General features: G+C 48.2%; 1 pseudogene; it reads right to left on the reverse strand.

Moving 5' to 3' along the window:
* Positions 1 to 6,248: 6,248 nt before the first annotated feature.
* Positions 6,249 to 6,350, reverse strand: LOC134984691 (small nucleolar RNA U13; annotated as a pseudogene).
* Between the last annotated feature and the right edge of the window lie 11,057 nt (positions 6,351 to 17,407).

Consider the following 17,407-nt stretch of genomic DNA (forward strand, 5'->3'; position numbering starts at 1 on the left):
ACTGGCGGGATACTTTGTGTTGGGCACACTTTGGGCAAGATGCAATAAACTCCATGACATCCTTCTTCAGAGTTGGCCACCAATAGGACCTAGAGATAAACTCAAGGGTTTTCTGAATGCCTGTATGTCCGGCAAAACGGGAAGCATGGGCCCAATGCATGAGCTTCTTCCTTAACACCGGCTTCACAAAACTTTTACCTGGTGGGGGCATAGAGTCCATCCCTACTGTGGAGAATGCCAATGGATTAATAATAGGATGCTTGTCTGAAGACTCCGATTCATTTTCTTGCTCCCAAGAGCGGGAAAGGGCATCGGCCTTGCGATTCTGAGAGCCCTAACAGAACTGGAGTTTAAAGTCGAACCTGGAAAAGAAAAGTGCCCATCTGGCCTGACGAGGATTAAGACATTGTGCGCTTTTCAGATATAAAAGATTCTTGTGGTCGGTAAGTATAGTGAGTGAATGTGAAACTCCCTCCAACAGATCTCTCCACTCCTCTAGAGCGAGCTTGATGGCTAGCAACTCCTGGTCGCCAATGGCATAGTTGCGCTCAGCTGGGTAGAACTTCCAGGAGAAGAAACTGCAAAGATGTAGATGACCATCTTTAGCCCTCTGGGATAACACCGCTCCTACTCCAACGGAGGAGGCATCCACCTCAAGGATGAAAGGAGAGTCGATGTCGGGCTGTTTCAGAACCGGTGCAGAGATGAACCGTTGTTTTAATAGATGAAAAGCTTGCGTAGCGTCTTCAGACCACTTGGACGGATTAGCACCCTTCTTGGTCAACGCAGTGATAGGCGCCACAATGGTGGAAAAGTCTCGTATAAACTTTCTGTAGTAATTGGCGAACCCTAAGAACCTCTGGACCCCTTTGAGGGTTAAGGGTATCGGCCAATTCCGGATTGCTTGTAGTTTCTCAGGATCCATCTCTAGTCCGGAACCGGACACAATGTAACCTAGAAACGGAATGGATTTGACTTCAAAAACACATTTCTCTAATTTGCAGTAGAGATGATTGACACGGAGACGGGACAGAACCTCCTTTACCCAGTAACGATGTTCCTCTAGATTATTGGCAAAGATAAGGATATCATCTAGATAAACCACGACATGGCGGTATAAGATGTCTCTGAAGATCTCATTCACTAAATGCTGGAAGACAGCTGGAGCGTTGCTCAATCCGAAGGGCATGACGAGGTACTCATAATGTCCATCACGGGTGTTAAAGGCGGTCTTCCACTCGTCACCCTCACGGATCCGGATGAGATTGTAGGCACCCCTCAAATCCAACTTTGAAAAGATGGTTGCTCCGCTAACTCCTATCGAAGAGCTCTGTAATCAAGGGTAAAAGATATCGGTTCTTGACGGTAATGTCATTCAAACCTCTGTAGTTGATGCACGGCCGCAGGCCACCGTCTTTCTTCTTTACAAAAAAGAAGCCTGCGCCAGCTGGAGAAGAAGAAGGTCGAATAAAACCCTTTGCCAGATTCTCTTTGATGTACTCCTCCATGGAATGCGTCTCTGGTAAGGACAATGGATAAATTCGGCCTCGAGGTGGAACCTTCCCTGGGATGAGATCAATTGGACAGTCCCATTCCCTAGGAGGAGGAAGGATATCAGCAGAAGCTTTACTGAATACGTCCGTGTAGTCTTGATATGGAGGAGGTGGAACATTAGACGACCTGGAGGAGGAAGAACAAACAGGAAGTACTTTGGACAAACAGGTCTCAGCACAGGAGGGACCCCATGCCAGTATTTGCGTAGTTGTCCAGTCAATCGATGGATTGTGGAGACGGAGCCATAGAAGGCCCAAAACCACTGGATGTGTGGCTCTTGGAATCACTAGAAAATAAATAAATTCTGAATGAAGAACTCCTACTCTCAGATGAACTGGTAGAGTCCTTAGAGAAATAACTGCGTCAAAAATCTTGCTACCATCCACGGCAGTCAAGGAAATGGACGAGGAAAGTCTCTCGGTGGGTAGGGACCGCCGTTTAACATATGCTTCCGTTATGAAATTCCCAGCTGCTCCGGAATCTAGGAGGGCAATAACGTTCCTATAACTTTGAGCAATTTGAAGCGAGACTGGGAGATTACAATCATGAGGAGATGGAGAGGAGATCATTACTCCTAGCCGGCCCTCTCCTTGGCGAGCTAGGATTTGAAGTTTCCCGGACGTTTGGGACAGGTATTGATGGTGTGAGACGGAGCTGCACAGTAGAGACAGAGAGACTCAGAAAGACGTCTTCGGCGCTCAGCGGGAGATAGACGGGAACGACCAATTTGCATGGGCTCATCTTTGGATGGAGACGGTTGACGAGGAGGAGGAGCAGAAGATTTTGGAGCAGATAATCTTCCTCGCTCAGTTGCTCTTTCTCTGAACCGCAGATCAACTTTAGTGCATAGAGAGATTAGCTCATCCAACTTAGAGGGCAAGTCTCTGGTAGCTAATTCTTTCTTGATGCATTCTGATAAGCCATGCCAGAATGCAGCATACAGGGCCTCGTCGTTCCATGCCAGTTCGGATGCCAGGATTTTGAACTGTATAAGATACTGTCCCACAGTACGCGTTCCTTGACGTAAAAGGAGAATCTCAGAAGAAGCTGAAGTTACCCGGCCTGGCTCGTCGAAGATGCACCTGAATGTTGTTACAAAGTCAGTATAGGAGGACAGCAGGGTATCGGACTTCTCCCATAAAGGTGATGCCCAGTCAAGGGCTGAGCCACTGAGAAGGGAAATAATATAGACAATTTTAGTACGATCACTGGGGAAACTGCCAGGTTGTAGCTCAAAATGGATTTCACACTGGTTGAGAAATCCCCTGCAGAATCTTGGAGATCCGTCAAATTTTGCTGGCGTTGGAAGATGAAGTTGTGGAGTAGAAATGGGAAAGGTGGGTGAGGTTACAACTGGTGTCGCTGTGGTGGACGCACCGGACGCGCCAGATCCACGAAGGGTCGTTTGGATCCCATCCAGCCCAGTAGAGAGATCCTGGAGACAGTGGATAATATGGCCTTGTGCAGCCTCCTGATGTTCGGGTCTGGCTGCCAGTTCTTGCATCGGCCTGGCCGCTTGATCCTGATCTCCGGCTGGATTCATATGGTCAGCGCTTACTGTCACAACTGAGGGCCTGAGCTGACGGGAGGCAGCCTCAGTTGTAGGGGCTGAGTTGTAGTGAAACCTGGAAGGTTGTATCAGACCCCTGGACATGTAAGTTATACGTAGGAAGATTGCCCGAAGGCGTGACCACGACAACCAAGATAAAAGTCAATGATGTTTATTAACAAACTGCATGCAACACAGCAGTAATAAAAGAAATACGTAAGATCAGCAATAACATATCACAGTTCCTGGGTACTACAGGGTGGCCACAGGGCTCTGGTAGTATGGGTACAGTTCTTATTGTCCTCTAGATGGAAAGTCCTTACCAGGCCCGACTGTAGTAGTGGGAATAACCCAGGATCGTACCAGCTGATGTTCTTCGGGAAGCTGGACTGCTGAAGATGAAGTGGCTGCTGTGGGTACTGGTTGGAACCAGTCAGATGTAGACACGGAGTGAGTGCTGGATGGAACCAGCCAAATGATATATGAAGCTTGAGAGCGATGAAATACAAATGAAATATGAAGCTTGAGAGCGATGAAATAATAATACCGGTGCTTTAAGGGAAGCTGATCTCTGCTGGAAGCTTGAGTGCTGGAAGCAGGTGAATCTGTAACTGGAATTGGAGTAGTCACAGAGGACTGGAGAGTCAGGCTGCACCGCAGGTGATAGACTGGAGCGGGTCTCTTTAGTGGAAGCTTGGAGACAGGAACTGGAACCTGGAAAACAACCACAGGAGAGAGAGACTGGAACTAGGTTTGACAACCAAAGCACTGACGCCTTCCTTGCTCAGGCACAGGATACTTATACCTGCAGCAAGGAAGGAATTGGCTAGGCAATTATGCAGATTTCAGTGGAGCAGCGAATTGGTGGAAACTGAACATGTGAAGGAATCCAACATGGCTGCGCCCATGTTGGTACTTGGAGGGAAAGTTGGTTTGGTAATCCATGTGGAAACTTAGCAGCAATGGCGGCGTCGGCCGCAGAGGACAGGAGACGCCAGACTGATGACTGCCCACCAGAACCACGCGGACGACAGCGGAGGCTGCGGCAGGCATGAGGCGCCACTCTGATAACCTGTATACTGGAACACAGGAACGGCGGCGGAGGACGGGAGACGCCATTCAGAAAGTAAACATGGCACCGCTGTGACAGCGTCTCAGGGTGACAGGAGAGGGATGCAGAATGTGGACCTTAGTATTACAGATGAAATCCGGCCCTGGAACGCTGAGCCAGCTTCAGGAGACATCTAAAAGGCAAGTAATGGCGTCCAGATACCCGGTTCGTGACAATTGCTTGCGAAGGAGAACCATCATTTTCACCATTACCTTGGTGAGAATTCTCGGAGCCGTGGATAGACCAAACGGCAACTTCTGAAATTGGTAATGACAATCCTGAATTGCAAATCTCAGGCAATCCTTGGAGGATAAATGTGAACATGTAAGTAGGCATCCATTATGTCTATCCAGACTGGAGATTACTGCCTACAGAGATTCCATCCTGAATTTGAATTACTTCAGGTAGAAAATGAAAAATTTTCGATTTAGGATCGGTCTGACTGAGGCGTCCGGGTTTGGAGCCACAAAGAGGCTTGAATAAAAAAAACCACTCCCAGGGGTAAATTTACTAAGGTGGGAGTTTTTTTTAGAACTGGTGATGTTGCCCATGGCAACCGATCAGATTCTACTTAACATTTGTCAAGCTGTTTCTAGAAGATAATAGATACAATCTGATTGGTTGCTATGGGCAACATCACCAGTTCTAAAAATCTCTCACCTTAGTAAATTTACCCCCCTGTTGGAACAGGGGAATCAGGGTAATGACCTGATCCTGACTCAATTTTGAATGGCTGCGCTTACTACCTCCCTGTCAGGGAGAGAAACTGGTAAGGCCGATTAAAATCGGTGTGGAGAAACGCCTTGAACTCCAGTTCGCATCTGTGGGACACTATTTGTAAAACCCACGGGTCCAGGCCAGAATGAACCCAGAACTGACTGAAAAATGTCAGGCACTCCCCCACTGGGGCGGACTCACGCAAGGGACTCCCAGCGTCATGCAGTAGATTTGGCAGGAGCAGGAGATGATTTCTGCTCCTGTGATCCTGAAGAGGTGGACCTCTTCCTCTTCCCCTACCTCTATATGCAAAGAAAGGGAAACCTTTTACTACTTTTGTACCACATTGGCTGATTTTGTATTTTTTTTATTTTGTGGAGGGACAAAGGGCAGAAAAAATAACTCACCTGCGGCAGCTGCCCACCAAATCATCCAGGACACTACCAAACAAGGTCTCCCCTCGAGTACGGGAGAGACTCCATAATCTATTTTGGAAGCAGGAAGCGCCTTTCACTGGTGAATTCTCTGTCACGGCTCCACGCATGGATGTCGTAGCATACTATATAGGATCTAACGTTAGGAGAATCTCAACCATAGCTAGCGTCAATACTGGATGATAAAATTATCAGAGCACTTTGCAATAGCACCACTCATTCACGCACATGCAATGTAGTCCTGAGTAATGTCTCATGGGTTGTATAAGTAAATATTAATGTATACACCAAAGTGCGGTCTGTCGGCTCGTTAAGGACAGATGTCCCAGATGCAGGCAGAGTCACTTTTTTATTAACCGTGAGAGGACCCTTCTTAAAATGGGGGGTGACTCCCCCTGTCCACTGCTGGGAATGGCTAACCTGAATTCCCTTGTGAAGCACGAGAGGAAGGAAAAGGTTTCCTTTTCTTTCTTTATATAGGTAACCTTCTTCTGTTGGTACAGAAGGATACTCCGTATTGTCTTATAGGATTCAGAGTCTGTGTCGGTATCAGTGTGCCTTACAGAGACAATGTTAGGAGACCCCGAGGGGTCTGGTGTGGATGAAAAACAAAACTTTGGGAAAACACCTCTTCCACAGACTGTCTCCAGGGCTGTGCCTGAGACTCAGACATATTATCACTCAATTTTTTCACCCATACACGTTTTTAGTGGTGTCGGAAGGTCCACCACATTATATATATATACACATTTACACATATATATATATATATATCTGTGTCCCTACTAAAATTTCCTCAGGGTAAGACCACCCTGTCAGACATGCTACATACATGTGCAAACACCCCACAGACACTCCGGGGCTTATATGGGACAGATCCATTAATCAGAGGAGTAATGTGCCGAGTCGTAACAGAGGGACTGCACATGTCGCACAGCCGTGTGAACTCTCATCATGTAAACTCTGTCAAGGGACACAGAAGGATTTTGTCAGCTCACAACCCTGCGTTAGTAGCAGAGAACTGTACAACAAAGTTTGCCCACAGACCTGCAGCCAGCGGCGGATTGGCACGCCGGACCAGATTCCGTTTGGCTGGTCCGTACGTCCCCTCCATGGCTGCCGTCATCCCCCATGCTGGCCGGCTGCCGTGATCGGAGCTTAGCTCCGCTTGCGGCAGCCAGGCCCGGCGCTACCCGCACACCAAGGGCCGCGTACTTGTGGATGACTGTCTGCTGCGGCTCAGTCAGGAGAGAGGGCGGTGGGTGGGAGAGTTAGCTGCTAAATCCCGCCCATTTGATTAGTGATGCCTTTCGGAGCTCCGCCCTTCACCGGCAGCTTTCTGTGCTCCCAGAGGAGGGGGGCGGGGCCGACCTGGGCGGTTCTGACAGTACTATAACAGCGAACCCGGGGCAGCTGTGGTGCTAGCGGAGCCCGCCTTCCAGCACTGGAATCGGCCCGTTCGGAGGCTACGAGACCCCAGGGACAATTCGGCTCTGGAGCCAGCAGTTGAATGTAGGTAATGAGCAGCAGATGGCAGTAGTGCGGGCGCTGTGGTGTAATCCTGCTATCCCTCCTGTGTGGTGTCACACCTCTCTGTAGTTACAGTAAGTCTCCTGTCTGGCTGTCAGCTTGTACAGTATGTGTCCCAGACTGCAGCACAGGTCCTCCCTCACTCCTCTAGTCCCAGTCTTACACTCCCCTCTCCCTGCTCACTCTGCCCCTCCCTGCCTCCCTCACTCCTCTAGTCCCAGTCTTACACTCCCCTCTCCCTGCTCACTCTGCCCCTCCCTGCCTCCCTCACTCTTCTAGTCCCAGTCTTACACTCCCCTCTCCCTGCTCACTCTGCCCCTCCCTGCCTCCCTCTCTCCTCTAGTCCCAGTCTTACACTCCCCTCTCCCTGCTCACTCTGCCCCTCCCTGCCTCCCTCACTCCTCTAGTCCCAGTCTTACACTCCCCTCTCCCTGCTCACTCTGGCCCTCCCTGCCTCCCTCTCTCCTCTAGTCCCAGTCTTACACTCCCCTCTCCCTGCTCACTCTGCCCCTCCCTGCCTCCCTCACTCCTCATACCCCCAGTCTTACACTCCCCTCTCCCTGCTCACTCTGCCCCTCCCTGCCTCCCTCACTCCTCTAGTCCCAGTCTTACACTCCCCTCTCCCTGCTCACTCTGCCCCTCCCTGCCTCCCTCACTCCTCTAGTCCCAGTCTTACACTCCCCTCTCCCTGCTCACTCTGCCCCTCCCTGCCTCCCTCACTCCTCTAGTCCCAGTCTTACACTCCCCTCTCCCTGCTCACTCTGCCCCTCCCTGCCTCCCTCTCTCCTCTAGTCCCAGTCTTACACTCCCCTCTCCCTGCTCACTCTGCCCCTCCCTGCCTCCCTCACTCCTCTAGTCCCAGTCTTACACTCCCCTCTCCCTGCTCACTCTGCCCCTCCCTGCCTCCCTCACTCCTCTAGTCCCAGTCTTACACTCCCCTCTCCCTGCTCACTCTGCCCCTCCCTGACTCCCTCTCTCCTCATCCCCCAGTCATTGCTGGCTGCTTAACCCCCCACTTCCCGACCACCTATAACCCATCTTCCGATTGCTCTGTGGCATCATGTTGTAGCAAATGTACATGATAATATGTCAGGCACCCTGCTGCTACAGCAATACTTCTGCGTCAAACCAACACATTGGAGCCAGCAACAGTGATTCCAGCACTTTATAAAGGTCAGGAGTGAAGTGAGTGTATCCAGCTCCATTCACAGTACAATTGTCAGTCACAGACATATTATATAACTATACTGTATACAGGATGGTGCCACTATGTGCTGTGTGGTGACATTGGGCATCGGTGCTGCCCGCCGGGTTATACTAGTGCTGCCATGCTCATGTGTATGATATGGGCACGCTGCTGCAGGAGACCCCAGCATGATAGTGACACACGCAGGCTGACAGGCTACATACATGATGATGATACGAGCAGGGTCATGTGATACAGCATCACTGGCATGTCGTGCTGTAGAAGAGACGGGTCATTAGGGATGAATGGAGGATCAGATTCTGGATTTGGTTGAAGCCTCAGGATTTTCAAGTGAGATTTGAGTTCAGTGAAATCATGAATTGGCACGATTATGTGGCCACGCCCCTTCCCCACGAAGCCACGCCCATAAAATTTTGCGCCGCGCACTTTCTGTGCCAGCGCTTTATCAGGCCCTTTGAGCAGTAATTCCGCCCACTTGACAGACTCCATCCCCTCAACAGACACCACCCCTATTAGGGCTGCTTCCATAAATTTCCCAGGCTGGTTTCCGGTCCCAATCCGCCCCTGCCTGCAGCGCCCTTTTATTCATATAACAGTATATACAGAAATATACACAGCACTAATTTAATGTTGCACCCCGTTTTGCACCCTGATACAGTGGTGAAGGAAGGATCAGCGTCCTTGCATGGAAGGAGGGAAAAATGGCGCCGAATAGTGTGCTGGCTGACTGAGGAAGAAGTCCCGTCCCCGCAATGGCGCGCTTCTCCTCAGTGTGGGTTACTACATTTTTATACTGGCGGGGGTTAGGACAGTGCCACCACACTATTGCCCTCATTCCGAGTTGTTCGCTCGCAAGCTGCTTTTAGCAGCATTGCACACGCTAAGCCGCCGCCTACTGGGAGTGAATCTTAGCTTATCAAAATTGCGACCGACGGATTCGCAATATTGCGATTAGACCTCTCTTAGCAGTTTCTGAGTAGCTCCAGACTTACTCGGCACCTGCGTTTTTCACCAGAAACTGTAGCGTTTTTTCGCACACACTCATAAAACGTCCAGTTTCCGCCCAGAAACACCCACTTCCTGTCAATCACATTACGATCACCAGAACAAAGAAAAAACCTCGTAATGCCGTAAATAAAATACCTAACTGCATAGCAAATTTACTTGGCGCAGTCGCAGTGCAGACATTGCGCATGCGCAGTTAGCGGAAAATCGCTGCGATGCAAAGAAAAATACAGAGCGAACAACTCGGAATGACCACCAATATGCCCTTATGTGCCAGTGTTAAAGGAGGATTTTATGCCCTGCACCCTGCAGTGCCTGTTATGTGTGGGAGCATGGCGCGCAGCGTTCCGTTTGCTGCGCGGTACCTCAGAAAGCCATCACTGTAGAAGTCTTCTGATCTTCTGCTACTCACCTGTCTTCTGGCTCTGTAAAGGGGGTGACGGCCGGCTGCGGGAGTGAGCATCTAGGCGTACCCAGCTATCAGCACCCTCAGGAGCTAATGGTGTCCTGTAGCCAGAAGCAGAGCCATTGAATTCGCTGGAAGTGGTTCCTACTTCTCTCCCCTAAGTCCCACGAAGCAGGGAGACTGTTACCAGCAGATCTCCCTGAAAACAAAAAACCTAACAAAAGTATTTTCAGAGAAACTCAGTAGAGCTCCCCTGTAGTGCATCCAGTCTGCCTGGGCACAATTCTAAAACTGGAGTCTGCAGGAGGGGCATAGAGGGAGGAGCCAGTTCACACCCTTTGAAAGTCTTAAAGTGCACATGTCTCCTGCAGATCCCGTCTATACCCCATGGTTCTAATGGTGACCCCAGCATCCTCTAGGACGTATGAGAAAATTTATATACCAGCACTACCTATGTATGGGTATATTGGTAGAGCAACAATTGGTATAAGCAAGTGAAATATAAAACGGATTTAAACAGGTTTTATTTATCAAATTTATGAGATCCTTTCACAACGGGATTGTGATCTCAGAAAAAAAAACTGGTTTACAGCTGCTCCCTGCAGAGCGTTACTACTGCATACAACCTAAGTGCTCCCTGCAGAGCGTTACTACTGCATACAATCTAAGTGCTCCATGCAGAGCGTCACTACTGCATACAACTTAAGTGCTCCCTGCAGAGCGTTACTACTGCATACAACCTAAGTGCTCCCTGCAGAGCGTCACTACTGCATACAACCTAAGTGCTCTCTGCAGAGCATTACTACTGCATACATCCTAAGTGCTCCCTGCAGAGCGTCACTACTGCATACAAGTGCTCCCTGCAGAGCGTTACTACTGCATATAACCTAAGTGCTCCCTGCAGAGCGTTACTACTGCATATAACCTAAGTGCTCCCTGCAGAGCGTTACTACTGCATATAACCTAAGTGCTCCCTGCAGAGCGTTACTACTGCATATAACCTAAGTGCTCCCTGCAGAGCGTTACTACTGCATACATCCTAAGTGCTCCCTGCAGAGCGTTACTATTGCATACAACCTAAGTGCTCTCTGCAGAGCGTTACTACTGCATACATCCTAAGTGCTCCCTGCAGAGCGTCACTACTGCATACAACCTTAGTGCTCCCTGCAGAGCATTACTACTGCATACAACCTAAGTGCTCCCTGCAGAGCGTTACTACTGCATATAACCTAAGTGCTCCCTGCAGAGCGTTACTACTGCATACAACCTAAGTGCTCCCTGCAGAGCGTTACTACTGCATATAACCTAAGTGCTCCCTGCAGAGCGTTACTCCTGCATACAACCTAAGTGCTCCCTGCAGAGCATTACTACTGCATACAACCTAAGTGCTCCCTGCAGAGCGTTACTACTGCATATAACCTAAGTGCTCCCTGCAGAGCGTTACTACTGCATACAACCTAAGTGCTCCCTGCAGAGCGTTACTACTGCATATAACCTAAGTGCTCCCTGCAGAGCGTTACTACTGCATATAACCTAAGTGCTCCCTGCAGAGCGTTACTACTGCATACAACCTAAGTGCTCCCTGCAGAGCGTTACTACTGCATATAACCTAAGTGCTCCCTGCAGAGCGTTACTACTGCATACAACCTAAGTGCTCCCTGCAGAGCGTTACTACTGCATACAACCTAAATGCTCCCTGCAGAGCATTACTACTGCATACAACCTAAGTGCTCCCTGCAGAGTGTTACTACTGCATACAACCTAAGTGCTTCCTGCAGAGCGTTACTCCTGCATACAATCTAAGTGCTCCCTGCAGAGTGTTACTACTGCATACAACCTAAGTGATCCCTGCAGAGCGTTACTACTGCATACAATCTAAGTGCTCCCTGCAGAGCGTTACTACTGCATACAACCTAAGTGCTCCCTGCAGAGCGTTACTACCGCATACAACCTAAGTGCTTCCTGCAGAGTGTTACTACTGCATACAACCTAAGTGCCCCCTGCAGAGCGTTACTACTGCATACAATCTAAGTGCTCCCTGCAGAGCGTTACTACTGCATACAACCTAAGTGCTCCCTGCAGAGCGTTACTACTGCATACAATCTAAGTGCTCCCTGCAGAGCGTTACTACTGCATACAACCTAAGTGCTCCCTGCAGAGCGTTACTACTGCATACAATCTAAGTGCTCCCTGCAGAGCGTTACTACTGCATACAACCTAAGTGCTCCCTGCAGAGCGTTACTACTGCATACAATCTAAGTGCTCCCTGCAGAGCGTCACTACTGCATACAACCTAAGTGCTCCCTGCAGAGCATTACTACTGCATACAACCTAAGTGCTCCCTGCAGAGCGTTACTACTGCATACAACCTAAGTGCTCCCTGCAGAGCGTTACTACTGCATACAACCTAAGTGCTCCCTGCAGAGCGTTACTACTGCATACAACCTAAGTGCTCCCTGCAGAGCGTTACTACTGCATACAACCTAAGTGCTCCCTGCAGAGCGTTACTACTGCATACAAACTAAGTGCTCCCTGCAGAGCGTTACTACTGCATACAACCTAAGTGCTCCCTGCAGAGCGTTACTACTGCATACAACCTAAGTGCTCCCTGCAGAGCGTTACTACTGCATACAACCTAAGTGCTCCCTGCAGAGCGTTACTACTGCATACAACCTAAGTTCCAGACATATATATTGGTAGATGCTCAATTAGCTAAGTGATATCATTCAGGTGCTGGAAAGGGAGCACCTGAATGATATCACTAAGCTAATTGAGCATTTACCAATCTATATATGTCTGTTATGAGAGGCAGAGAGGTTCCTGCATTAGGAGGTGCAGGTCCTGACATGCCACATGGAGCATTATGGGGTTGCTCCAAGGTAGGTGGCTCTTAGCTTAGACATATTGTAGTAAGGAGCCATTATCATGTGGCTCCTTGCTGGTTAATATTAGACCCAGATTGGGGTAATGGAGGTGTGAGGTGTGGTGCCTCTGGACTGGCTGAGCTGGATGGCCTTAGTGTGGCATACCTTTACATTCTATAAACACTTTTCACTTATTAATTTTTTAACACTATTTCTCTATTACATTTCATATTTGTATCAACCTCTCTATAGCTTCGGCTTCCTAAATACTAATTTATTAACACTATAATTTTTTCACTGGTATGCTACGCTGGGCTTTCTGGCTTATGCTGGTGTTTTGGGGTGCCACACCCTGCACCTAGATATAGCGCTAGGGACCCCAAATATACAGAGAGGCCTTGATGCGGCTTTGGGGCTTATTCACACATTTGTGCAAATATGTGTAACGAAGATCTCTGAATTCTATTATCATGTGGGATTTATATCTGGTTACTGTTATCATTCAGGGTGCTGGGGGAAACCAAATGCCTTTTTTTTCATCCAACCTAAGTTCCCCCTGCAGAGCGTTACTACTGCATACAACCTAAGTGCTCCCTGCAGAGCGTTACTACTGCATACAACCTAAGTGCTCCCTGCAGAGCGTTACTACTGCATATAACCTAAGTGCTCCCTGCAGAGCGTTACTACTGCATATAACCTAAGTGCTCCCTGCAGAGCGTTACTACTGCATACATCCTAAGTGCTCCCTGCAGAGCGTTACTATTGCATACAACCTAAGTGCTCTCTGCAGAGCGTTACTACTGCATACATCCTAAGTGCTCCCTGCAGAGCGTCACTACTGCATACAACCTTAGTGCTCCCTGCAGAGCATTACTACTGCATACAACCTAAGTGCTCCCTGCAGAGCGTTACTACTGCATATAACCTAAGTGCTCCCTGCAGAGCGTTACTACTGCATACAACCTAAGTGCTCCCTGCAGAGCGTTACTACTGCATACAACCTAAGTGCTCCCTGCAGAGCGTTACTCCTGCATACAACCTAAGTGCTCCCTGCAGAGCATTACTACTGCATACAACCTAAGTGCTCCCTGCAGAGCGTTACTACTGCATATAACCTAAGTGCTCCCTGCAGAGCGTTACTACTGCATACAACCTAAGTGCTCCCTGCAGAGCGTTACTACTGCATATAACCTAAGTGCTCCCTGCAGAGCGTTACTACTGCATATAACCTAAGTGCTCCCTGCAGAGCGTTACTACTGCATACAACCTAAGTGCTCCCTGCAGAGCGTTACTACTGCATATAACCTAAGTGCTCCCTGCAGAGCGTTACTACTGCATACAACCTAAGTGCTCCCTGCAGAGCGTTACTACTGCATACAACCTAAATGCTCCCTGCAGAGCATTACTACTGCATACAACCTAAGTGCTCCCTGCAGAGTGTTACTACTGCATACAACCTAAGTGCTTCCTGCAGAGCGTTACTCCTGCATACAATCTAAGTGCTCCCTGCAGAGTGTTACTACTGCATACAACCTAAGTGATCCCTGCAGAGCGTTACTACTGCATACAATCTAAGTGCTCCCTGCAGAGCGTTACTACTGCATACAACCTAAGTGCTCCCTGCAGAGCGTTACTACCGCATACAACCTAAGTGCTTCCTGCAGAGTGTTACTACTGCATACAACCTAAGTGCCCCCTGCAGAGCGTTACTACTGCATACAATCTAAGTGCTCCCTGCAGAGCGTTACTACTGCATACAACCTAAGTGCTCCCTGCAGAGCGTTACTACTGCATACAATCTAAGTGCTCCCTGCAGAGCGTTACTACTGCATACAACCTAAGTGCTCCCTGCAGAGCGTTACTACTGCATACAATCTAAGTGCTCCCTGCAGAGCGTTACTACTGCATACAACCTAAGTGCTCCCTGCAGAGCGTTACTACTGCATACAATCTAAGTGCTCCCTGCAGAGCGTCACTACTGCATACAACCTAAGTGCTCCCTGCAGAGCATTACTACTGCATACAACCTAAGTGCTCCCTGCAGAGCGTTACTACTGCATACAACCTAAGTGCTCCCTGCAGAGCGTTACTACTGCATACAACCTAAGTGCTCCCTGCAGAGCGTTACTACTGCATACAACCTAAGTGCTCCCTGCAGAGCGTTACTACTGCATACAACCTAAGTGCTCCCTGCAGAGCGTTACTACTGCATACAAACTAAGTGCTCCCTGCAGAGCGTTACTACTGCATACAACCTAAGTGCTCCCTGCAGAGCGTTACTACTGCATACAACCTAAGTGCTCCCTGCAGAGCGTTACTACTGCATACAACCTAAGTGCTCCCTGCAGAGCGTTACTACTGCATACAACCTAAGTTCCAGACATATATATTGGTAGATGCTCAATTAGCTAAGTGATATCATTCAGGTGCTGGAAAGGGAGCACCTGAATGATATCACTAAGCTAATTGAGCATTTACCAATCTATATATGTCTGTTATGAGAGGCAGAGAGGTTCCTGCATTAGGAGGTGCAGGTCCTGACATGCCACATGGAGCATTATGGGGTTGCTCCAAGGTAGGTGGCTCTTAGCTTAGACATATTGTAGTAAGGAGCCATTATCATGTGGCTCCTTGCTGGTTAATATTAGACCCAGATTGGGGTAATGGAGGTGTGAGGTGTGGTGCCTCTGGACTGGCTGAGCTGGATGGCCTTAGTGTGGCATACCTTTACATTCTATAAACACTTTTCACTTATTAATTTTTTAACACTATTTCTCTATTACATTTCATATTTGTATCAACCTCTCTATAGCTTCGGCTTCCTAAATACTAATTTATTAACACTATAATTTTTTCACTGGTATGCTACGCTGGGCTTTCTGGCTTATGCTGGTGTTTTGGGGTGCCACACCCTGCACCTAGATATAGCGCTAGGGACCCCAAATATACAGAGAGGCCTTGATGCGGCTTTGGGGCTTATTCACACATTTGTGCAAATATGTGTAACGAAGATCTCTGAATTCTATTATCATGTGGGATTTATATCTGGTTACTGTTATCATTCAGGGTGCTGGGGGAAACCAAATGCCTTTTTTTTCATCCAACCTAAGTTCCCCCTGCAGAGCGTTACTACTGCATACAACCTAAGTGCTCCCTGCAGAGCGTTACTACTGCATACAACCTAAGTGCTCCCTGCAGAGCGTTACTACTGCATACAACCTGGTGGCCTTTTCTGGTAACCACTATGTCTTACAATGACCACTTTGTTACTACCCGTAGCGTATCACACGTTAGGACAGTATTACTACCTATAATGTATAACAGTGGGATCGTTCTCAAGGGCACAAAGAAACATATATGTTCAATTCAGCACATATTTTGCCATTTCTGTCTCTCTGTGCTGAGTACCTCACGTCTGTGATCACGCTGACCTCTATTGGAATTTCTCGGTCATTACTGTGTTATTTGAGTTGCATTACATCATGTTTACTTGAAATTTTGGCTCGGATTCCCCCGTCACCCCGACTAATAATGTCATTTTGAACGGAGTCATCTCGATGTAACCTCCTGACAGCGTACTACTGCTCCTTTTATTCATAGATCATTTGTATTTTCCTATCTCTGAGAGGTGAGTCTCTTTGTAGCCGGCTTACCATGCCTCCAAAAAAGGTTAAAAGGTATCAAATCGGCCCCACCTGCCCATCTCTTTGGTACCTCGAATTCAGGTGGTCCTTCTGAGACCACTACATCATCTGCTTCTTGTCAGATGCACAGCCCAGCTGTAATGGCTGAAGACGTCTTAGGACACTCTAGAGGATCCTGTTACTCTACACTCTATACATTCTATGTTATCTACATTTAAGGACTGAAATACCTCAGAACTTAACTCTAATATTCAAGCTTTGAGGTCTGATATCAGTGAGATTGGCACTCATACAGACTAAGATGAAAGAGATTGTTGCGTCTCACAAAGATCTGATTTCAGCACATGACACCCTTCAGGAAGACCCGGTCTCTATTCGTGATAAAGGCATTGATTTAGAAGACAGGTCTCAGAGAAATAATATCAGAATAATGGACGTTCCGGATTCTGCTACAAATGCTGAGCTTTATGATTATGCCACGGTCTTCTTTTCAGAAACTTTCACTGAAGGCTTCTGCTGCGGACCTTCTTATTGATAGGATCCATACACTCCCAAAGTCCAAACAGGTCCCTATCCAAGCACCGAGGGACACTCTGCTCAGGGTCCACTTTTTTCATATTAAAGAACGAATTCTACGGCCTGCTTTGTCTTTCTCATCCTCAACTGAGTGCCTGGATAATCTGCAGCTATTTCTGGATATTTCTCCTGTGACGCTGGCCAAAAGACGTCTATTCCACCCAAGGAAATGTGCAATACAAATGGGGCTTTCCTACTAAGCTTATTGTAATGCAAAACGGTGCCTTTACAGTGATACCTTCACCCGAGGATGGCCCTGCTATTCTGAAAAAGTGGGACACTCCTGTTGACAGCCCTTCATGACACTTTACCTAAACCAATCCCAGAGGAGTTGTCTTCCGTCTCGAAGTAATATGATAAAGGAGTAAGACTGCTGCAGACACTCAGAGTTTGTTTCCTACCTTAACATGTGCCAACTGGGACTAAGTTACTGGGCATGGATCTATTTGTAGGCCAGATTTATTTGCTATTGTTATGGGTATAAAACGTATCTTTTTTTTCTGCTGCGGGTTACACTGGACTCCACAAGGATAGACATTGGGGTGAAGAGTAAGATCTTGATCCGAGGCACCAACAGGCTCAAAATCTTTGACTGTTCCCAGAATGCATAGCGCCGCCTCCTCTATAACCCCGCCTCCCTGCACAGGAGCTCAGTTTTGTAGTCGGTGCTTGCAATAGCAGGCACGTTACAGGGAGGCTGCTCCAGCAGCCCTAAGAAAAAAGCTTTTTTGCTGAAAAAAGAAGTCTACAAGGGCTGTAGCAGAGGTTAGATGTCAGGAGACATTTCCTGCTGCAGCTTCATCTCTCCCC

Source organism: Pseudophryne corroboree (genome assembly GCF_028390025.1).
Source record: "Pseudophryne corroboree isolate aPseCor3 chromosome 3 unlocalized genomic scaffold, aPseCor3.hap2 SUPER_3_unloc_73, whole genome shotgun sequence".
NCBI classification, from domain to species: Eukaryota; Metazoa; Chordata; class Amphibia; order Anura; family Myobatrachidae; genus Pseudophryne; species Pseudophryne corroboree.